Genomic DNA, 16,238 nt, shown 5'->3' with positions numbered 1-16,238 from the left:
GAGCACGCGTGGGAAGCCTCACCTTCAAGGCGCCGGAACGGCGCCTTGGAGGTTGCTTGCGGCCACACTAAGCCGAAAGCGCCCGCTCTCGTCAGATTGCGGAAGCTAAGCGGCTTCAGGCCTGGTTAGTAGCTGCATGGGAGACCGGCTGTGAACCCCAGGTGCTGCAGGTGTTTTTTTGGGTTTGAGGCCCAATGGCTATGAGCACGCGTGGGAAGCCTCACCTTCAAGGCGCCGGAACGGCGCCTTGGAGGTTGCCTGCGGCCACACTAAGCCGAAAGCGCCCGCTCTCGTCAGATCGCGGAAGCTAAGCGGCTTCAGGCCTGGTTAGTAGCTGCATGGGAGACCGGCTGTGAACCCCAGGTGCTGCAGGCGTTTTTTTGGGTTTGAGGCCCAATGGCTATGAGCACGCGTGGGAAGCCTCACCTTGGAGGTTGCCTGCGGCCACACTAAGCCGAAAGCGCCCGCTCTCGTCAGATCGCGGAAGCTAAGCGGCTTCAGGCCTGGTTAGTAGCTGCATGGTAGACCGGCTGTGAACCCTAGGTGCTGCAGGCGTTTTTTTGGGTTTGAGGCCCAATGGCTATGAGCACGCGTGGGAAGCCTCACCTTCAAGGCGCCGGAACGGCGCCTTGGAGGTTGCCTGCGGCCACACTAAGCCGAAAGCGCCCGCTCTCGTCAGATCGCGGAAGCTAAGCGGCTTCAGGCCTGGTTAGTAGCTGCATGGTAGACCGGCTGTGAACCCCAGGTGCTGCAGGCGTTTTTTTGGGTTTGAGGCCCAATGGCTATGAGCACGCGTGGGAAGCCTCACCTTCAAGGCGCCGGAACGGCGCCTTGGAGGTTGCCTGCGGCCACACTAAGCCGAAAGCGCCCGCTCTCGTCAGATCGCGGAAGCTAAGCGACTTCAGGCCTGGTTAGTAGCTGCATGGGAGACCGGCTGTGAACCCCAGGTGCTGCAGGTGGTTTCTTGGGTTTGAGGCCCAATGGCTATGAGCACGCGTGGGAAGCCTCACCTTCAAGGCGCCGGAACGGCGCCTTGGAGGTTACCTGCGGCCACACTAAGCCGAAAGCGCCTGCTCTCGTCAGATCGCGGAAGCTAAGCGGCTTCAGGCCTGGTTAGTAGCTGCATGGGAGACCGGCTGTGAACCCCAGGTGCTGCAGGTGTTTTTTTGGGTTTGAGGCCCAATGGCTATGAGCACGCGTGGGAAGCCTCACCTTCAAGACGCCGGAACGGCGCCTTGGAGGTTGCCTGCGGCCACACTAAGCCGAAAGCGCCCGCTCTCGTCAGATCGCGGAAGCTAAGCAGCTTCAGGCCTGGTTAGTAGCTGCATGGGAGACCGGCTGTGAACCCCAGGTGCTGCAGGTGTTTTTTTGGGTTTGAGGCCCAATGGCTATGAGCACGCGTGGGAAGCCTCACCTTCAAGGCGCCGGAACGGCGCCTTGGAGGTTGCCTGCGGCCACACTAAGCCGAAAGCGCCCGCTCTCGTCAGATCGCGGAAGCTAAGCGGCTTCAGGCCTGGTTAGTAGCTGCATGGGAGACCGTCTGTGAACCCCAGGTGCTGCAGGTGTTTTTTTGGGTTTGAGGCCCAATGGCTATGAGCACGCGTGGGAAGCCTCACCTTCAAGGCGCCGGAACGGCGCCTTGGAGGTTGCCTGTGGCCACACTAAGCCGAAAGCGCCTGCTCTCGTCAGATCGCGGAAGCAAAGCGGCTTCAGGCCTGGTTAGTAGCTGCATGGGAGACCGGCTGTGAACCCCAGGTGCTGCAGGCGTTTTTTTGGGTTTGAGGCCCAATGGCTATGAGCACGCGTGGGAAGCCTCACCTTCAAGACGCCGGAACGGCGCCTTGGAGCTTGCCTGCGGCCACACTAAGCCGAAAGCGCCCGCTCTCGTCAGATCGCGGAAGCCAAGCGGCTTCAGGCCTGGTTAGTAGCTGCATGGGAGACTGGCTGTGAACCCCAGGTGCTGCAGGCGTTTTTTTTGGGTTTGAGGCCCAATGGCTATGAGCACGCGTGGGAAGCCTCACCTTCAAGGCGCCGGAACGGCGCCTTGGAGGTTGCCTGCGGCCACACTAAGCCGAAAGCGCCCGCTCTCGTCAGATCGTGGAAGCTAAGCAGCTTCAGGCCTGGTTAGTAGCTGCATGGGAGACCGGCTGTGAACCCCAGGTGCTGCAGGCGTTTTTTTGGGTTTGAGGCCCAATGGCTATGAGCACGCGTGGGAAGCCTCACCTTCAAGGCCCCGGAACGGCGCCTTGGAGGTTGCCTGCGGCCACACTAAGCCGAAAGCGCCCGCTCTCGTCAGATCGCGGAAGCTAAGCGGCTTCAGGCCTGGTTAGTAGCTGCATGGGAGACCGGCTGTGAACCCCAGGTGCTGCAGGTGTTTTTTTGGGTTTGAGGCCCAATGGCTATGAGCACGCGTGGGAAGCCTCACCTTCAAGACGCCAGAACGGCGCCTTGGAGGTTGCCTGCGGCCACACTAAGCCAAAAGCGCCCGCTCTCGTCAGATCGCGGAAGCTAAGCGGCTTCAGGCCTGGTTAGTAGCTGCATGGGAGACTGGCTGTGAACCCCAGGTGCTGCAGGCGGTTTTTTGGGTTTGAGGCCCAATGGCTATGAGCACGCGTGGGAAGCCTCACCTTCAAGGCGCCGGAACAGCGCCTTGGAGGTCGCCTGCGGCCACACTAAGCCGAAAGCGCCCGCTCTCGTCAGATCGTGGAAGCTAAGTGGCTTCAGGCCTGGTTAGTAGCTGCATGGGAGACCGGCTGTGAACCCCAGGTGCTGCAGGCGTTTTTTTGGGTTTGAGGCCCAATGGCTATGAGCACGCGTGGGAAGCCTCACCTTCAAGGCGCCGGAACGGCGCCTTGGAGGTTGCCTGCGGCCACACTAAGCCGAAAGCGCCCACTCTCATCAGATCGCGGAAGCTAAGCGGCTTCAGGCCTGGTTAGTAGCTGCATGGGAGACCGGCTGTGAACCCCAGGTGCTGCAGGTGTTTTTTTGGGTTTGAGGCCCAATGGCTATGAGCACGCGTGGGAAGCCTCACCTTGGAGGTTGCCTGCGGCCACACTAAGCCGAAAGCGCCCGCTCTCGTCAGATCGCGGAAGCTAAGCGGCTTCAGGCCTGGTTAGTAGCTGCATGGTAGACCGGCTGTGAACCCTAGGTGCTGCAGGCGTTTTTTTTGGGTTTGAGGCCCAATGGCTATGAGCACGCGTGGGAAGCCTCACCTTCAAGGCGCCGGAACGGCGCCTTGGAAGTTGCCTGCGGCCACACTAAGCCGAAAGCGCCCGCTCTCGTCAGATCGCGGAAGCTAAGCGGCTTCAGGCCTGGTTAGTAGCTGCATGGTAGACCGGCTGTGAACCCCAGGTGCTGCAGGCGTTTTTTTGGGTTTGAGGCCCAATGGCTATGAGCACGCGTGGGAAGCCTCACCTTCAAGGCGCCGGAACAGCGCCTTGGAGGTTGCCTGCGGCCACACTAAGCCGAAAGCGCCCGCTCTCGTCAGATCGCGGAAGCTAAGCGACTTCAGGCCTGGTTAGTAGCTGCATGGGAGACCGGCTGTGAACCCCAGGTGCTGCAGGTGGTTTCTTGGGTTTGAGGCCCAATGGCTATGAGCACGCGTGGGAAGCCTCACCTTCAAGGCGCCGGAACGGCGCCTTGGAGGTTGCCTGCGGCCACACTAAGCCGAAAGCGCCTGCTCTCGTCAGATTGCGGAAGCTAAGCGGCTTCAGGCCTGGTTAGTAGCTGCATGGGAGACCGGCTGTGAACCCCAGGTGCTGCAGGCGTTTTTTTGGGTTTGAGGCCCAATGGCTATGAGCACGCGTGGGAAGCCTCACCTTCAAGACGCCGGAACGGCGCCTTGGAGGTTGCCTGCGGCCACACTAAGCCGAAAGCGCCCGCTCTCGTCAGATCGCGGAAGCTAAGCAGCTTCAGGCCTGGTTAGTAGCTGCATGGGAGACCGGCTGTGAACCCCAGGTGCTGCAGGCGTTTTTTTGGGTTTGAGGCCCAATGGCTATGAGCACGCGTGGGAAGCCTCACCTTCAAGGCGCCGGAACGGCGCCTTGGAGGTTGCCTGCGGCCACACTAAGCCGAAAGCGCCCGCTCTCGTCAGATCGCGGAAGCTAAGCGGCTTCAGGCCTGGTTAGTAGCTGCATGGGAGACCGTCTGTGAACCCCAGGTGCTGCAGGTGTTTTTTTGGGTTTGAGGCCCAATGGCTATGAGCACGCGTGGGAAGCCTCACCTCCAAGGCGCCGGAACGGCGCCTTGGAGGTTGCCTGCGGCCACACTAAGCCGAAAGCGCCTGCTCTCGTCAGATCGCGGAAGCAAAGCGGCTTCAGGCCTGGTTAGTAGCTGCATGGGAGACCGGCTGTGAACCCCAGGTGCTGCAGGCGTTTTTTTGGGTTTGAGGCCCAATGGCTATGAGCACGCGTGGGAAGCCTCACCTTCAAGACGCCGGAACGGCGCCTTGGAGCTTGCCTGCGGCCACACTAAGCCGAAAGCGCCCGCTCTCGTCAGATCGCGGAAGCCAAGCGGCTTCAGGCCTGGTTAGTAGTTGCATGGGAGACTGGCTGTGAACCCCAGGTGCTGCAGGTGTTTTTTTGGGTTTGAGGCCCAATGGCTATGAGCACGCGTGGGAAGCCTCACCTTCAAGGCGCCGGAACAGCGCTTTGGAGGTTGCCTGCGGCCACACTAAGCCGAAAGCGTCTGATCGCGGAAGCTAAGCGGCTTTAGGCCTGGTTAGTAGCTGCATGGGAGACCGGCTATGAACCCCAGGTGCTGTAGGCGTTTTTTTGGGTTTGAGGCCCAATGGCTATGAGCACGCGTGGGAAACCTCACCTTCAAGGCGCCGGAACGGCGCCTTGGAGGTTGCCTGCGGCCACACTAAGCCGAAAGCGCCCGCTCTGGTCAGATTGCGGAAGCTAAGCGGCTTCAGGCCTGGTTAGTAGCTGCATGGGAGACCGACTGTGAACCCCAGGTGCTGCAGGCGTTTTTTTGGGTTTGAGGCCCAATGGCTATGAGCACGCGTGGGAAGCCTCACCTTCAAGGCGCCGGAACGGCGCCCTGGAGGTTGCCTGCGGCCACCCTAAGCTGAAAGCGCCCGCTCTCGTCAGATTGCGGAAGCTAAGCGGCTTCAGGCCTGGTTAGTAGCTGCATGGGAGACTGGCTGTGAACCCCAGGTGCTGCAGGCGTTTTTTTGGGTTTGAGGCCCAATGGCTATGAGCACGCGTGGGATCCTCACCTTCAAGGCGCCGGAACGGCGCATTGGAGGTTGCCTGCGGCCACACTAAGCCGAAAGCGCCCGCTCTCGTCAGATCGCGGAAGCTAAGCAGCTTCAGGCCTGGTTAGTAGCTGCATGGGAGACCGGCTGTGAACCCCAGGTGCTGCAGGCGTTTTTTTGGGTTTGAGGCCCAATGGCTATGAGCACGCGTGGGAAGCCTCACCTTCAAGGCGCCGGAACGGCGCCTTCGAGGTTGCCTGCGGCCACACTAAGCCGAAAGCGCCCGCTCTCGTCAGATCGCGGAAGCTAAGCGGCTTCAGGCCTGGTTAGTAGCTGCATGGGAGACCGGCTGTGAACCCCAGGTGCTGCAGGTGGTTTTTTGGGTTTGAGGCCCAATGGCTATGAGCACGCGTGGGAAGCCTCACCTTCAAGGCGCCGGAACGGCGCCTTTGAGGTTGCCGCCGGCCACACAAAGCCGAAAGTGCCTGCTGTCGTCAGATCGCGGAAGCTAAGCGGCTTCAGGCCTGGTTAGTAGCTGCATGGGAGACCAGCTGTGAACCCCAGGTGCTGCAGGCGTTTTTTTGGGTTTGAGGCCCAATGGCTATGAGCACGCGTGGGAAGCCTCACCTTCAAGACGCCAGAACGGCGCCTTGGAGGTTGCCTGCGGCCACACTAAGCCGAAAGCGCCCGCTCTGGTCAGATTGCGGAAGCTAAGCGGCTTCAGGCCTGGTTAGTAGCTGCATGGGAGACCGGCTGTGAACCCCAGGTGCTGCAGGCGTTTTTTTGGGTTTGAGGCCCAATGGCTATGAGCACGCGTGGGAAGCCTCACCTTCAAGGCGCCGGAACGGCGCCCTGGAGGTTGCCTGCGGCCACCCTAAGCCGAAAGCGCCTGCTCTCGTCAGATTGCGGAAGCTAAGCGGCTTCAGGCCTGGTAAGTAGCTGCATGGGAGACTGGCTGTGAACCCCAGGTGCTGCAGGTGTTTTTTTGGGTTTGAGGCCCAATGGCTATGAGCACGCGTGGGAAGCCTCACCTTCAAGGCGCTGGAACGGCGCCTTGGAGGTTGCCTGCGGCCACACTAAGCCGAAAGCGCCCGTTCTCGTCAGATCGCGGAAGCTAAGCGGCTTCAGGCCTGGTTAGTAGCTGCATGGGAGACCGGCTGTGAACCCCAGGTGCTGCAGGCGTTTTTTTGGGTTTGAGGCCCAATGGCTATGAGCACGCGTGGGAAGCCTCACCTTCAAGGCGCCGGAACGGCGCCTTAGAGGTTGCCTGCGGCCACACTAAGCCGAAAGCGCCCGCTCTCGTCAGATCGCGGAAGCTAAGCAGCTTCAGGCCTGGTTAGTAGCTGCATGGGAGACCGGCTGTGAACCCCGGGTGCTGCAGGTGTTTTTTTGGGTTTGAGGCCCAATGGCTATGAGCACGCGTGGGAAGCCTCACCTTCAAGGCGCCGGAACGGCGCCTTGGAGGTTGCCTGCGGCCACACTAAGCCGAAAGCGCCCGCTCTCGTCAGATCGCGGAAGCTAAGCGGTTTCAGGCCTGGTTAGTAGCTGCATGGGAGACCGGCTGTAAACCCCAGGTGGTGCAGGCGTTTTTTTGGGTTTGAGGCCCAATGGCTATGAGCACGCGTGGGAAGCCTCACCTTCAAGGCGCCGGAACGGCGCCTTGGAGGTTGCCTGCAGCCACACTAAGCCGAAAGCGCCCGCTCTCGTCAGATCGCGGAAGCTAAGCGGCTTCAGGCCTGGTTAGTAGCTGCATGGGAGACCGGCTGTGAACCTGAGGTGCTACAGGCGTTTTTTTGGGTTTGAGGCCCAATGGCTATGAGCACGCGTGGGAAGCCTCACCTTCAAGGCGCCGGAACGGCGCCTTGGAGGTTGCCTGCGGCCACACTAAGCCGAAAGCGCCCGCTCTCGTTAGATCACGGAAGCTAAGCGGCTTCAGGCCTGGTTAGTAGCTGCATGGGAGACTGGCTGTGAACCCCAGGTGCTGCAGGCATTTTTTTGGGTTTGAGGCCCAATGGCTATGAGCACGCGTGGGAAGCCTCACCTTCAAGGCGCCGGAACGGCGCCTTCGAGGTTGCCTGCGGCCACACTAAGCCGAAAGCACCCGCTCTGGTCAGATTGCGGAAGCTAAGCGGCTTCAGGCCTGGTTAGTAGCTGCATGGGAGACTGGCTGTGAACCCCAGGTGCTGCAGGCGTTTTTTTGGGTTTGAGGCCCAATGGCTATGAGCACGCGTGGGAAGCCTCACCTTCAAGGCGCCGGAACGGCGCCCTGGAGGTTGCCTGCGGCCACACTAAGCCGAAAGCGCCCGCTCTCGTCAGATTGCGGAAGCTAAGCGGCATCAGGCCTGGTTAGTAGCTGCATGGGAGACCGGCTGTGAACCCCAGGTGCTGCAGGCGTTTTTTTTGGGTTTGAGGCCCAATGGCTATGAGCACGCGTGGGATCCTCACCTTCAAGGCGCCGGAACGGCGCATTGGAGGTTGCCTGCGGCCACACTAAGCCGAAAGCGCCCGCTCTCGTCAGATCGCGGAAGCTAAGCGGCTTCAGGCCTGGTTAGTAGCTGCATGGGAGACCGGCTGTGAACCCCAGGTGCTGCAGGCATTTTTTTGGGTTTGAGGCCCAATGGCTATGAGCACGCGTGGGAAGCCTCACCTTCAAGGCGCTGGAACGGCACCTTGGAGGTTGCCTGCGGCCACACTAAGCCGAAAGCGCCCGCTCTCGTCAGATCGCGGAAGCTAAGCGGCTTCAGGCCTGGTTAGTAGCTGCATGGGAGACCGGCTGTGAACCCTAGGTGCTGCAGGCGTTTTTTTGGGTTTGAGGCCCAATGTCTATAAGCACGCGTGGAAAGCCTCACCTTCAAGGCGCCGGAACGGCGCCTTGGAGGTTGCCTGCGGCCACACTAAGCCGAAAGCGCCCGCTCTCGTCAGATCGCGGAAGCTAAGCGGCTTCAGGCCTGGTTAGTAGCTGCATGGGAGACCGGCTTTGAACCCCAGGTGCTGCAGGCGTATTTTTGGGTTTGAGGCCCAATGGCTATGAGCACGCGTGGGAAGCCTCACCTTCAAGGCGCCGGAACGGCGCCTTGGAGGTTGCCTGCGGCCACACTAAGCCGAAAGCGCCCGCTCTCGTCAGATCGCGGAAGCTAAGCGGCTTCAGGCCTGGTTAGTAGCTGCATGGGAGACCGGCTGTGAACCCCAGGTGCTGCAGGCGTTTTTTTGGGTTTGAGGCCCAATGGCTATGAGCACGCGTGGGAAGCCTCACCTTGGAGGTTGCCTGCGGCCACACTAAGCCGAAAGCGCCCGCTCTCGTCAGATCGCGGAAGCTAAGCGGCTTCAGGCCTGGTTAGTAGCTGCATGGTAGACCGGCTGTGAACCCTAGGTGCTGCAGGCGTTTTTTTTGGGTTTGAGGCCCAATGGCTATGAGCACGCGTGGGAAGCCTCACCTTCAAGGCGCCGGAACGGCGCCTTGGAGGTTGCCTGCGGCCACACTAAGCCGAAAGCGCCCGCTCTCGTCAGATCGCGGAAGCTAAGCGGCTTCAGGCCTGGTTAGTAGCTGCATGGTAGACCGGCTGTGAACCCCAGGTGCTGCAGGCGTTTTTTTGGGTTTGAGGCCCAATGGCTATGAGCACGCGTGGGAAGCCTCACCTTCAAGGCGCCGGAACGGCGCCTTGGAGGTTGCCTGCGGCCACACTAAGCCGAAAGCGCCCGCTCTCGTCAGATCGCGGAAGCTAAGCGACTTCAGGCCTGGTTAGTAGCTGCATGGGAGACCGGCTGTGAACCCCAGGTGCTGCAGGTGGTTGCTTGGGTTTGAGGCCCAATGGCTATGAGCACGCGTGGGAAGCCTCACCTTCAAGGCGCCGGAACGGCGCCTTGGAGGTTACCTGCGGCCACACTAAGCCGAAAGCGCCTGCTCTCGTCAGATCGCGGAAGCTAAGCGGCTTCAGGCCTGGTTAGTAGCTGCATGGGAGACCGGCTGTGAACCCCAGGTGCTGCAGGTGTTTTTTTGGGTTTGAGGCCCAATGGCTATGAGCACGCGTGGGAAGCCTCACCTTCAAGACGCCGGAACGGCGCCTTGGAGGTTGCCTGCGGCCACACTAAGCCGAAAGCGCCCGCTCTCGTCAGATCGCGGAAGCTAAGCAGCTTCATGCCTGGTTAGTAGCTGCATGGGAGACCGGCTGTGAACCCCAGGTGCTGCAGGCGTTTTTTTGGGTTTGAGGCCCAATGGCTATGAGCACGCGTGGGAAGCCTCACCTTCAAGGCGCCGGAACGGCCCCTTGGAGGTTGCCTGCGGACACACTAAGCCGAAAGCGCCCGCTCTCGTCAGATCGCGGAAGCTAAGCGGCTTCAGGCCTGGTTAGTAGCTGCATGGGAGACCGTCTGTGAACCCCAGGTGCTGCAGGTGTTTTTTTGGGTTTGAGGCCCAATGGCTATGAGCACGCGTGGGAAGCCTCACCTTCAAGGCGCCGGAACGGCGCCTTGGAGGTTGCCTGCGGCCACACTAAGCCGAAAGCGCCTGCTCTCGTCAGATCGCGGAAGCAAAGCGGCTTCAGGCCTGGTTAGTAGCTGCATGGGAGACCGGCTGTGAACCCCAGGTGCTGCAGGCGTTTTTTTGGGTTTGAGGCCCAATGGCTATGAGCACGCGTGGGAAGCCTCACCTTCAAGACGCCGGAACGGCGCCTTGGAGCTTGCCTGCGGCCACACTAAGCCGAAAGCGCCCGCTCTCGTCAGATCGCGGAAGCCAAGCGGCTTCAGGCCTGGTTAGTAGCTGCATGGGAGACTGGCTGTGAACCCCAGGTGCTGCAGGCGTTTTTTTGGGTTTGAGGCCCAATGGCTATGAGCACGCGTGGGAAGCCTCACCTTCAAGGCGCCGGAACGGCGCCTTGGAGGTTGCCTGCGGCCACACTAAGCCGAAAGCGCCCGCTCTCGTCAGATCGTGGAAGCTAAGCAGCTTCAGGCCTGGTTAGTAGCTGCATGGGAGACCGGCTGTGAACCCCAGGTGCTGCAGGCGTTTTTTTGGGTTTGAGGCCCAATGGCTATGAGCACGCGTGGGAAGCCTCACCTTCAAGGCCCCGGAACGGCGCCTTGGAGGTTGCCTGCGGCCACACTAAGCCGAAAGCGCCCGCTCTCGTCAGATCGCGGAAGCTAAGCGGCTTCAGGCCTGGTTAGTAGCTGCATGGGAGACCGGCTGTGAACCCCAGGTGCTGCAGGTGTTTTTTTGGGTTTGAGGCCCAATGGCTATGAGCACGCGTGGGAAGCCTCACCTTCAAGACGCCAGAACGGCGCCTTGGAGGTTGCCTGCAGCCACACTAAGCCAAAAGCGCCCGCTCTCGTCAGATCGCGGAAGCTAAGCGGCTTCAGGCCTGGTTAGTAGCTGCATGGGAGACTGGCTGTGAACCCCAGGTGCTGCAGGCGGTTTTTTGGGTTTGAGGCCCAATGGCTATGAGCACGCGTGGGAAGCCTCACCTTCAAGGCGCCGGAACAGCGCCTTGGAGGTCGCCTGCGGCCACACTAAGCCGAAAGCGCCCGCTCTCGTCAGATCGTGGAAGCTAAGTGGCTTCAGGCCTGGTTAGTAGCTGCATGGGAGACCGGCTGTGAACCCCAGGTGCTGCAGGCATTTTTTTGGGTTTGAGGCCCAATGGCTATGAGCACGCGTGGGAAGCCTCACCTTCAAGGCGCCGGAACGGCGCCTTGGAGGTTGCCTGCGGCCACACTAAGCCGAAAGCGCCCGCTCTCGTCAGATTGCGGAAGCTAAGCGGCTTCAGGCCTGGTTAGTAGCTGCATGGGAGACCGGCTGTGAACCCCAGGTGCTGCAGGTGTTTTTTTGGGTTTGAGGCCCAATGGCTATGAGCACGCGTGGGAAGCCTCACCTTCAAGGCGCCGGAACGGCGCCTTGGAGGTTGCCTGCGGCCACACTAAGCCGAAAGCGCCCACTCTCATCACATCGCGGAAGCTAAGCGGCTTCAGGCCTGGTTAGTAGCTGCATGGGAGACCGGCTGTGAACCCCAGGTGCTGCAGGTGTTTTTTTGGGTTTGAGGCCCAATGGCTATGAGCACGCGTGGGAAGCCTCACCTTGGAGGTTGCCTGCGGCCACACTAAGCCGAAAGCGCCCGCTCTCGTCAGATCGCGGAAGCTAAGCGGCTTCAGGCCTGGTTAGTAGCTGCATGGTAGACCGGCTGTGAACCCTAGGTGCTGCAGGTGTTTTTTTGGGTTTGAGGCCCAATGGCTATGAGCACGCGTGGGAAGCCTCACCTTCAAGGCGCCGGAACGGCGCCTTGGAGGTTGCCTGCGGCCACACTAAGCCGAAAGCGCCCGCTCTCGTCAGATCGCGGAAGCTAAGCGGCTTCAGGCCTGGTTAGTAGCTGCATGGTAGACCGGCTGTGAACCCCAGGTGCTGCAGGCGTTTTTTTGGGTTTGAGGCCCAATGGCTATGAGCACGCGTGGGAAGCCTCACCTTCAAGGCGCCGGAACAGCGCCTTGGAGGTTGCCTGCGGCCACACTAAGCCGAAAGCGCCCGCTCTCGTCAGATCGCGGAAGCTAAGCGACTTCAGGCCTGGTTAGTAGCTGCATGGGAGACCGGCTGTGAACCCCAGGTGCTGCAGGTGGTTTCTTGGGTTTGAGGCCCAATGGCTATGAGCACGCGTGGGAAGCCTCACCTTCAAGGCGCCGGAACGGCGCCTTGGAGGTTGCCTGCGGCCACACTAAGCCGAAAGCGCCTGCTCTCGTCAGATTGCGGAAGCTAAGCGGCTTCAGGCCTGGTTAGTAGCTGCATGGGAGACCGGCTGTGAACCCCAGGTGCTGCAGGTGTTTTTTTGGGTTTGAGGCCCAATGGCTATGAGCACGCGTGGGAAGCCTCACCTTCAAGACGCCGGAACGGCGCCTTGGAGGTTGCCTGCGGCCACACTAAGCCGAAAGCGCCCGCTCTCGTCAGATCGCGGAAGCTAAGCAGCTTCAGGCCTGGTTAGTAGCTGCATGGGAGACCGGCTGTGAACCCCAGGTGCTGCAGGCGTTTTTTTGGGTTTGAGGCCCAATGGCTATGAGCACGCGTGGGAAGCCTCACCTTCAAGGCGCCGGAACGGCGCCTTGGAGGTTGCCTGCGGCCACACTAAGCCGAAAGCGCCCGCTCTCGTCAGATCGCGGAAGCTAAGCGGCTTCAGGCCTGGTTAGTAGCTGCATGGGAGACCGTCTGTGAACCCCAGGTGCTGCAGGTGTTTTTTTGGGTTTGAGGCCCAATGGCTATGAGCACGCGTGGGAAGCCTCACCTCCAAGGCGCCGGAACGGCGCCTTGGAGGTTGCCTGCGGCCACACTAAGCCGAAAGCGCCTGCTCTCGTCAGATCGCGGAAGCAAAGCGGCTTCAGGCCTGGTTAGTAGCTGCATGGGAGACCGGCTGTGAACCCCAGGTGCTGCAGGCGTTTTTTTGGGTTTGAGGCCCAATGGCTATGAGCACGCGTGGGAAGCCTCACCTTCAAGACGCCGGAACGGCGCCTTGGAGCTTGCCTGCGGCCACACTAAGCCGAAAGCGCCCGCTCTCGTCAGATCGCGGAAGCCAAGCGGCTTCAGGCCTGGTTAGTAGTTGCATGGGAGACTGGCTGTGAACCCCAGGTGCTGCAGGTGTTTTTTTGGGTTTGAGGCCCAATGGCTATGAGCACGCGTGGGAAGCCTCACCTTCAAGGCGCCGGAACGGCGCTTTGGAGGTTGCCTGCGGCCACACTAAGCCGAAAGCGTCAGATCGCGGAAGCTAAGCGGCTTTAGGCCTGGTTAGTAGCTGCATGGGAGACCGGCTATGAACCCCAGGTGCTGTAGGCGTTTTTTTGGGTTTGAGGCCCAATGGCTATGAGCACGCGTGGGAAACCTCACCTTCAAGGCGCCGGAACGGCGCCTTGGAGGTTGCCTGCGGCCACACTAAGCCGAAAGCGCCCGCTCTGGTCAGATTGCGGAAGCTAAGCGGCTTCAGGCCTGGTTAGTAGCTGCATGGGAGACCGACTGTGAACCCCAGGTGCTGCAGGCGTTTTTTTGGGTTTGAGGCCCAATGGCTATGAGCACGCGTGGGAAGCCTCACCTTCAAGGCGCCGGAACGGCGCCTTCGAGGTTGCCTGCGGCCACACTAAGCCGAAAGCGCCCGCTCTCGTCAGATCGCGGAAGCTAAGCGGCTTCAGGCCTGGTTAGTAGCTGCATGGGAGACCGGCTGTGAACCCCAGGTGCTGCAGGTGGTTTTTTGGGTTTGAGGCCCAATGGCTATGAGCACGCGTGGGAAGCCTCACCTTCAAGGCGCCGGAACGGCGCCTTTGAGGTTGCCGCCGGCCACACAAAGCCGAAAGTGCCTGCTGTCGTCAGATCGCGGAAGCTAAGCGGCTTCAGGCCTGGTTAGTAGCTGCATGGGAGACCGGCTGTGAACCCCAGGTGCTGCAGGCGTTTTTTTGGGTTTGAGGCCCAATGGCTATGAGCACGCGTGGGAAGCCTCACCTTCAAGACGCCAGAACGGCGCCTTGGAGGTTGCCTGCGGCCACACTAAGCCGAAAGCGCCCGCTCTGGTCAGATTGCGGAAGCTAAGCGGCTTCAGGCCTGGTTAGTAGCTGCATGGGAGACCGGCTGTGAACCCCAGGTGCTGCAGGCGTTTTTTTGGGTTTGAGGCCCAATGGCTATGAGCACGCGTGGGAAGCCTCACCTTCAAGGCGCCGGAACGGCGCCCTGGAGGTTGCCTGCGGCCACCCTAAGCCGAAAGCGCCTGCTCTCGTCAGATTGCGGAAGCTAAGCGGCTTCAGGCCTGGTTAGTAGCTGCATGGGAGACCGGCTGTGAACCCCATGTGCTGCAGGCGTTTTTTTTGGGTTTGAGGCCCAATGGCTATGAGCACGCGTGGGATCCTCACCTTCAAGGCGCCGGAACGGCGCATTGGAGGTTGCCTGCGGCCACACTAAGCCGAAAGCGCCCGCTCTCGTCAGATCGCGGAAGCTAAGCGGCTTCAGGCCTGGTAAGTAGCTGCATGGGAGACTGGCTGTGAACCCCAGGTGCTGCAGGTGTTTTTTTGGGTTTGAGGCCCAATGGCTATGAGCACGCGTGGGAAGCCTCACCTTCAAGGCGCTGGAACGGCGCCTTGGAGGTTGCCTGCGGCCACACTAAGCCGAAAGCGCCCGTTCTCGTCAGATCGCGGAAGCTAAGCGGCTTCAGGCCTGGTTAGTAGCTGCATGGGAGACCGGCTGTGAACCCCAGGTGCTGCAGGCGTTTTTTTGGGTTTGAGGCCCAATGGCTATGAGCACGCGTGGGAAGCCTCACCTTCAAGGCGCCGGAACGGCGCCTTAGAGGTTGCCTGCGGCCACACTAAGCCGAAAGCGCCCGCTCTCGTCAGATCGCGGAAGCTAAGCAGCTTCAGGCCTGGTTAGTAGCTGCATGGGAGACCGGCTGTGAACCCCGGGTGCTGCAGGTGTTTTTTTGGGTTTGAGGCCCAATGGCTATGAGCACGCGTGGGAAGCCTCACCTTCAAGGCGCCGGAACGGCGCCTTGGAGGTTGCCTGCGGCCACACTAAGCCGAAAGCGCCCGCTCTCGTCAGATCGCGGAAGCTAAGCGGTTTCAGGCCTGGTTAGTAGCTGCATGGGAGACCGGCTGTAAACCCCAGGTGGTGCAGGCGTTTTTTTGGGTTTGAGGCCCAATGGCTATGAGCACGCGTGGGAAGCCTCACCTTCAAGGCGCCGGAACGGCGCCTTGGAGGTTGCCTGCAGCCACACTAAGCCGAAAGCGCCCGCTCTCGTCAGATCGCGGAAGCTAAGCGGCTTCAGGCCTGGTTAGTAGCTGCATGGGAGACCGGCTGTGAACCCGAGGTGCTACAGGCGTTTTTTTGGGTTTGAGGCCCAATGGCTATGAGCACGCGTGGGAAGCCTCACCTTCAAGGCGCCGGAACGGCGCCTTGGAGGTTGCCTGCGGCCACACTAAGCCGAAAGCGCCCGCTCTCGTTAGATCACGGAAGCTAAGCGGCTTCAGGCCTGGTTAGTAGCTGCATGGGAGACCGGCTGTGAACCCCAGGTGCTGCAGGCATTTTTTTGGGTTTGAGGCCCAATGGCTATGAGCACGCGTGGGAAGCCTCACCTTCAAGGCGCCGGAACGGCGCCTTCGAGGTTGCCTGCGGCCACACTAAGCCGAAAGCACCCGCTCTGGTCAGATTGCGGAAGCTAAGCGGCTTCAGGCCTGGTTAGTAGCTGCATGGGAGACTGGCTGTGAACCCCAGGTGCTGCAGGCGTTTTTTTGGGTTTGAGGCCCAATGGCTATGAGCACGCGTGGGAAGCCTCACCTTCAAGGCGCCGGAACGGCGCCCTGGAGGTTGCCTGCGGCCACACTAAGCCGAAAGCGCCCGCTCTCGTCAGATTGCGGAAGCTAAGCGGCATCAGGCCTGGTTAGTAGCTGCATGGGAGACCGGCTGTGAACCCCAGGTGCTGCAGGCGTTTTTTTGGGTTTGAGGCCCAATGGCTATGAGCACGCGTGGGATCCTCACCTTCAAGGCGCCGGAACGGCGCATTGGAGGTTGCCTGCGGCCACACTAAGCCGAAAGCGCCCGCTCTCGTCAGATCGCGGAAGCTAAGCGGCTTCAGGCCTGGTTAGTAGCTGCATGGGAGACCGGCTGTGAACCCCAGGTGCTGCAGGCATTTTTTTGGGTTTGAGGCCCAATGGCTATGAGCACGCGTGGGAAGCCTCACCTTCAAGGCGCTGGAACGGCACCTTGGAGGTTGCCTGCGGCCACACTAAGCCGAAAGCGCCCGCTCTCGTCAGATCGCGGAAGCTAAGCGGCTTCAGGCCTGGTTAGTAGCTGCATGGGAGACCGGCTGTGAACCCTAGGTGCTGCAGGCGTTTTTTTGGGTTTGAGGCCCAATGTCTATAAGCACGCGTGGAAAGCCTCACCTTCAAGGCGCCGGAACGGCGCCTTGGAGGTTGCCTGCGGCCACACTAAGCCGAAAGCGCCCGCTCTCGTCAGATCGCGGAAGCTAAGCGGCTTCAGGCCTGGTTAGTAGCTGCATGGGAGACCGGCTTTGAACCCCAGGTGCTGCAGGCGTATTTTTGGGTT

The 16,238-nt window shown here is 60.7% G+C and overlaps 7 non-coding genes and 71 pseudogenes across 7 annotated transcripts; all 78 read left to right on the top strand.

Moving 5' to 3' along the window:
* The first annotated feature begins 54 nt into the window (after nt 1–54).
* Nucleotides 55–173, top strand: LOC137549352 (5S ribosomal RNA; annotated as a pseudogene).
* Nucleotides 174–256: 83 nt separating this feature from the next.
* On the top strand, nt 257–375 carry LOC137556229 (5S ribosomal RNA). The gene has a single exon (XR_011028887.1). It is a non-coding gene; the product is annotated as a 5S ribosomal RNA (ribosomal RNA).
* A 61-nt stretch (nt 376–436) lies between these two features.
* Nucleotides 437–555, top strand: LOC137548464 (5S ribosomal RNA; annotated as a pseudogene).
* An 83-nt stretch (nt 556–638) lies between these two features.
* Nucleotides 639–757, top strand: LOC137558322 (5S ribosomal RNA; annotated as a pseudogene).
* Nucleotides 758–840: 83 nt separating this feature from the next.
* Nucleotides 841–959, top strand: LOC137548381 (5S ribosomal RNA; annotated as a pseudogene).
* Nucleotides 960–1,042: 83 nt separating this feature from the next.
* Nucleotides 1,043–1,161, top strand: LOC137558302 (5S ribosomal RNA; annotated as a pseudogene).
* Nucleotides 1,162–1,244: 83 nt separating this feature from the next.
* On the top strand, nt 1,245–1,363 carry LOC137548428 (5S ribosomal RNA; annotated as a pseudogene).
* An 83-nt stretch (nt 1,364–1,446) lies between these two features.
* LOC137556621 (5S ribosomal RNA) lies at nt 1,447–1,565 on the top strand. Its single transcript, XR_011029263.1, has one exon. It is a non-coding gene; the product is annotated as a 5S ribosomal RNA (ribosomal RNA).
* Nucleotides 1,566–1,648: 83 nt separating this feature from the next.
* LOC137548903 (5S ribosomal RNA) lies at nt 1,649–1,767 on the top strand (annotated as a pseudogene).
* Nucleotides 1,768–1,850: 83 nt separating this feature from the next.
* Nucleotides 1,851–1,969, top strand: LOC137548167 (5S ribosomal RNA; annotated as a pseudogene).
* Nucleotides 1,970–2,053: 84 nt separating this feature from the next.
* LOC137549302 (5S ribosomal RNA) lies at nt 2,054–2,172 on the top strand (annotated as a pseudogene).
* An 83-nt stretch (nt 2,173–2,255) lies between these two features.
* LOC137557492 (5S ribosomal RNA) lies at nt 2,256–2,374 on the top strand (annotated as a pseudogene).
* Nucleotides 2,375–2,457: 83 nt separating this feature from the next.
* Nucleotides 2,458–2,576, top strand: LOC137549094 (5S ribosomal RNA; annotated as a pseudogene).
* An 83-nt stretch (nt 2,577–2,659) lies between these two features.
* On the top strand, nt 2,660–2,778 carry LOC137548641 (5S ribosomal RNA; annotated as a pseudogene).
* An 83-nt stretch (nt 2,779–2,861) lies between these two features.
* Nucleotides 2,862–2,980, top strand: LOC137548605 (5S ribosomal RNA; annotated as a pseudogene).
* Nucleotides 2,981–3,041: 61 nt separating this feature from the next.
* LOC137548463 (5S ribosomal RNA) lies at nt 3,042–3,160 on the top strand (annotated as a pseudogene).
* An 84-nt stretch (nt 3,161–3,244) lies between these two features.
* Nucleotides 3,245–3,363, top strand: LOC137558321 (5S ribosomal RNA; annotated as a pseudogene).
* An 83-nt stretch (nt 3,364–3,446) lies between these two features.
* On the top strand, nt 3,447–3,565 carry LOC137548380 (5S ribosomal RNA; annotated as a pseudogene).
* An 83-nt stretch (nt 3,566–3,648) lies between these two features.
* LOC137548585 (5S ribosomal RNA) lies at nt 3,649–3,767 on the top strand (annotated as a pseudogene).
* An 83-nt stretch (nt 3,768–3,850) lies between these two features.
* On the top strand, nt 3,851–3,969 carry LOC137559029 (5S ribosomal RNA; annotated as a pseudogene).
* An 83-nt stretch (nt 3,970–4,052) lies between these two features.
* On the top strand, nt 4,053–4,171 carry LOC137556620 (5S ribosomal RNA). The gene has a single exon (XR_011029262.1). It is a non-coding gene; the product is annotated as a 5S ribosomal RNA (ribosomal RNA).
* Nucleotides 4,172–4,254: 83 nt separating this feature from the next.
* LOC137547838 (5S ribosomal RNA) lies at nt 4,255–4,373 on the top strand (annotated as a pseudogene).
* An 83-nt stretch (nt 4,374–4,456) lies between these two features.
* Nucleotides 4,457–4,575, top strand: LOC137548409 (5S ribosomal RNA; annotated as a pseudogene).
* Nucleotides 4,576–4,850: 275 nt separating this feature from the next.
* On the top strand, nt 4,851–4,969 carry LOC137549834 (5S ribosomal RNA; annotated as a pseudogene).
* An 83-nt stretch (nt 4,970–5,052) lies between these two features.
* LOC137552110 (5S ribosomal RNA) lies at nt 5,053–5,171 on the top strand (annotated as a pseudogene).
* An 82-nt stretch (nt 5,172–5,253) lies between these two features.
* LOC137559026 (5S ribosomal RNA) lies at nt 5,254–5,372 on the top strand (annotated as a pseudogene).
* Nucleotides 5,373–5,455: 83 nt separating this feature from the next.
* Nucleotides 5,456–5,574, top strand: LOC137557491 (5S ribosomal RNA; annotated as a pseudogene).
* Nucleotides 5,575–5,657: 83 nt separating this feature from the next.
* On the top strand, nt 5,658–5,776 carry LOC137554618 (5S ribosomal RNA; annotated as a pseudogene).
* An 83-nt stretch (nt 5,777–5,859) lies between these two features.
* LOC137549995 (5S ribosomal RNA) lies at nt 5,860–5,978 on the top strand (annotated as a pseudogene).
* Nucleotides 5,979–6,061: 83 nt separating this feature from the next.
* On the top strand, nt 6,062–6,180 carry LOC137553561 (5S ribosomal RNA; annotated as a pseudogene).
* Nucleotides 6,181–6,263: 83 nt separating this feature from the next.
* LOC137557153 (5S ribosomal RNA) lies at nt 6,264–6,382 on the top strand (annotated as a pseudogene).
* Nucleotides 6,383–6,465: 83 nt separating this feature from the next.
* Nucleotides 6,466–6,584, top strand: LOC137549103 (5S ribosomal RNA; annotated as a pseudogene).
* Nucleotides 6,585–6,667: 83 nt separating this feature from the next.
* On the top strand, nt 6,668–6,786 carry LOC137550721 (5S ribosomal RNA; annotated as a pseudogene).
* Nucleotides 6,787–6,869: 83 nt separating this feature from the next.
* LOC137551628 (5S ribosomal RNA) lies at nt 6,870–6,988 on the top strand (annotated as a pseudogene).
* Nucleotides 6,989–7,071: 83 nt separating this feature from the next.
* LOC137549328 (5S ribosomal RNA) lies at nt 7,072–7,190 on the top strand (annotated as a pseudogene).
* Nucleotides 7,191–7,273: 83 nt separating this feature from the next.
* LOC137551216 (5S ribosomal RNA) lies at nt 7,274–7,392 on the top strand (annotated as a pseudogene).
* An 83-nt stretch (nt 7,393–7,475) lies between these two features.
* On the top strand, nt 7,476–7,594 carry LOC137549662 (5S ribosomal RNA; annotated as a pseudogene).
* Nucleotides 7,595–7,677: 83 nt separating this feature from the next.
* On the top strand, nt 7,678–7,796 carry LOC137549121 (5S ribosomal RNA). Its single transcript, XR_011026780.1, has one exon. It is a non-coding gene; the product is annotated as a 5S ribosomal RNA (ribosomal RNA).
* Nucleotides 7,797–7,879: 83 nt separating this feature from the next.
* Nucleotides 7,880–7,998, top strand: LOC137558140 (5S ribosomal RNA; annotated as a pseudogene).
* Nucleotides 7,999–8,081: 83 nt separating this feature from the next.
* LOC137558254 (5S ribosomal RNA) lies at nt 8,082–8,200 on the top strand (annotated as a pseudogene).
* Nucleotides 8,201–8,283: 83 nt separating this feature from the next.
* On the top strand, nt 8,284–8,402 carry LOC137556228 (5S ribosomal RNA). Its single transcript, XR_011028886.1, has one exon. It is a non-coding gene; the product is annotated as a 5S ribosomal RNA (ribosomal RNA).
* A 61-nt stretch (nt 8,403–8,463) lies between these two features.
* LOC137548462 (5S ribosomal RNA) lies at nt 8,464–8,582 on the top strand (annotated as a pseudogene).
* Nucleotides 8,583–8,666: 84 nt separating this feature from the next.
* LOC137558320 (5S ribosomal RNA) lies at nt 8,667–8,785 on the top strand (annotated as a pseudogene).
* Nucleotides 8,786–8,868: 83 nt separating this feature from the next.
* On the top strand, nt 8,869–8,987 carry LOC137548379 (5S ribosomal RNA; annotated as a pseudogene).
* Nucleotides 8,988–9,070: 83 nt separating this feature from the next.
* LOC137558301 (5S ribosomal RNA) lies at nt 9,071–9,189 on the top strand (annotated as a pseudogene).
* An 83-nt stretch (nt 9,190–9,272) lies between these two features.
* Nucleotides 9,273–9,391, top strand: LOC137551014 (5S ribosomal RNA; annotated as a pseudogene).
* Nucleotides 9,392–9,474: 83 nt separating this feature from the next.
* Nucleotides 9,475–9,593, top strand: LOC137547860 (5S ribosomal RNA; annotated as a pseudogene).
* An 83-nt stretch (nt 9,594–9,676) lies between these two features.
* LOC137547837 (5S ribosomal RNA) lies at nt 9,677–9,795 on the top strand (annotated as a pseudogene).
* Nucleotides 9,796–9,878: 83 nt separating this feature from the next.
* Nucleotides 9,879–9,997, top strand: LOC137548165 (5S ribosomal RNA; annotated as a pseudogene).
* An 83-nt stretch (nt 9,998–10,080) lies between these two features.
* On the top strand, nt 10,081–10,199 carry LOC137549301 (5S ribosomal RNA; annotated as a pseudogene).
* Nucleotides 10,200–10,282: 83 nt separating this feature from the next.
* On the top strand, nt 10,283–10,401 carry LOC137557490 (5S ribosomal RNA; annotated as a pseudogene).
* An 83-nt stretch (nt 10,402–10,484) lies between these two features.
* On the top strand, nt 10,485–10,603 carry LOC137549295 (5S ribosomal RNA; annotated as a pseudogene).
* Nucleotides 10,604–10,686: 83 nt separating this feature from the next.
* Nucleotides 10,687–10,805, top strand: LOC137548117 (5S ribosomal RNA; annotated as a pseudogene).
* Nucleotides 10,806–10,888: 83 nt separating this feature from the next.
* LOC137548318 (5S ribosomal RNA) lies at nt 10,889–11,007 on the top strand (annotated as a pseudogene).
* Nucleotides 11,008–11,090: 83 nt separating this feature from the next.
* Nucleotides 11,091–11,209, top strand: LOC137553141 (5S ribosomal RNA; annotated as a pseudogene).
* Nucleotides 11,210–11,270: 61 nt separating this feature from the next.
* LOC137549710 (5S ribosomal RNA) lies at nt 11,271–11,389 on the top strand (annotated as a pseudogene).
* An 83-nt stretch (nt 11,390–11,472) lies between these two features.
* On the top strand, nt 11,473–11,591 carry LOC137558318 (5S ribosomal RNA; annotated as a pseudogene).
* Nucleotides 11,592–11,674: 83 nt separating this feature from the next.
* Nucleotides 11,675–11,793, top strand: LOC137548378 (5S ribosomal RNA; annotated as a pseudogene).
* Nucleotides 11,794–11,876: 83 nt separating this feature from the next.
* On the top strand, nt 11,877–11,995 carry LOC137549855 (5S ribosomal RNA; annotated as a pseudogene).
* An 83-nt stretch (nt 11,996–12,078) lies between these two features.
* Nucleotides 12,079–12,197, top strand: LOC137559025 (5S ribosomal RNA; annotated as a pseudogene).
* An 83-nt stretch (nt 12,198–12,280) lies between these two features.
* LOC137556619 (5S ribosomal RNA) lies at nt 12,281–12,399 on the top strand. Its single transcript, XR_011029261.1, has one exon. It is a non-coding gene; the product is annotated as a 5S ribosomal RNA (ribosomal RNA).
* An 83-nt stretch (nt 12,400–12,482) lies between these two features.
* Nucleotides 12,483–12,601, top strand: LOC137547836 (5S ribosomal RNA; annotated as a pseudogene).
* An 83-nt stretch (nt 12,602–12,684) lies between these two features.
* On the top strand, nt 12,685–12,803 carry LOC137548408 (5S ribosomal RNA; annotated as a pseudogene).
* A 275-nt stretch (nt 12,804–13,078) lies between these two features.
* Nucleotides 13,079–13,197, top strand: LOC137549833 (5S ribosomal RNA; annotated as a pseudogene).
* Nucleotides 13,198–13,280: 83 nt separating this feature from the next.
* LOC137557489 (5S ribosomal RNA) lies at nt 13,281–13,399 on the top strand (annotated as a pseudogene).
* Nucleotides 13,400–13,684: 285 nt separating this feature from the next.
* On the top strand, nt 13,685–13,803 carry LOC137549994 (5S ribosomal RNA; annotated as a pseudogene).
* An 83-nt stretch (nt 13,804–13,886) lies between these two features.
* Nucleotides 13,887–14,005, top strand: LOC137553125 (5S ribosomal RNA; annotated as a pseudogene).
* Nucleotides 14,006–14,088: 83 nt separating this feature from the next.
* LOC137548820 (5S ribosomal RNA) lies at nt 14,089–14,207 on the top strand (annotated as a pseudogene).
* Nucleotides 14,208–14,290: 83 nt separating this feature from the next.
* On the top strand, nt 14,291–14,409 carry LOC137557152 (5S ribosomal RNA; annotated as a pseudogene).
* Nucleotides 14,410–14,492: 83 nt separating this feature from the next.
* LOC137549102 (5S ribosomal RNA) lies at nt 14,493–14,611 on the top strand (annotated as a pseudogene).
* Nucleotides 14,612–14,694: 83 nt separating this feature from the next.
* Nucleotides 14,695–14,813, top strand: LOC137550720 (5S ribosomal RNA; annotated as a pseudogene).
* An 83-nt stretch (nt 14,814–14,896) lies between these two features.
* LOC137550676 (5S ribosomal RNA) lies at nt 14,897–15,015 on the top strand (annotated as a pseudogene).
* Nucleotides 15,016–15,098: 83 nt separating this feature from the next.
* LOC137559330 (5S ribosomal RNA) lies at nt 15,099–15,217 on the top strand (annotated as a pseudogene).
* An 83-nt stretch (nt 15,218–15,300) lies between these two features.
* On the top strand, nt 15,301–15,419 carry LOC137551214 (5S ribosomal RNA; annotated as a pseudogene).
* An 83-nt stretch (nt 15,420–15,502) lies between these two features.
* Nucleotides 15,503–15,621, top strand: LOC137549661 (5S ribosomal RNA; annotated as a pseudogene).
* Nucleotides 15,622–15,703: 82 nt separating this feature from the next.
* On the top strand, nt 15,704–15,822 carry LOC137549109 (5S ribosomal RNA). Its single transcript, XR_011026779.1, has one exon. It is a non-coding gene; the product is annotated as a 5S ribosomal RNA (ribosomal RNA).
* An 83-nt stretch (nt 15,823–15,905) lies between these two features.
* Nucleotides 15,906–16,024, top strand: LOC137558139 (5S ribosomal RNA; annotated as a pseudogene).
* An 83-nt stretch (nt 16,025–16,107) lies between these two features.
* On the top strand, nt 16,108–16,226 carry LOC137558253 (5S ribosomal RNA; annotated as a pseudogene).
* The last annotated feature ends 12 nt before the right edge of the window (nt 16,227–16,238 follow it).

The sequence above is a fragment of the Hyperolius riggenbachi genome, chromosome 2 (genome assembly GCF_040937935.1).
Source record: "Hyperolius riggenbachi isolate aHypRig1 chromosome 2, aHypRig1.pri, whole genome shotgun sequence".
Lineage (NCBI taxonomy): Eukaryota > Metazoa > Chordata > Amphibia > Anura > Hyperoliidae > Hyperolius > Hyperolius riggenbachi.
This window is presented reverse-complemented; position numbering and strand designations above follow the sequence as displayed.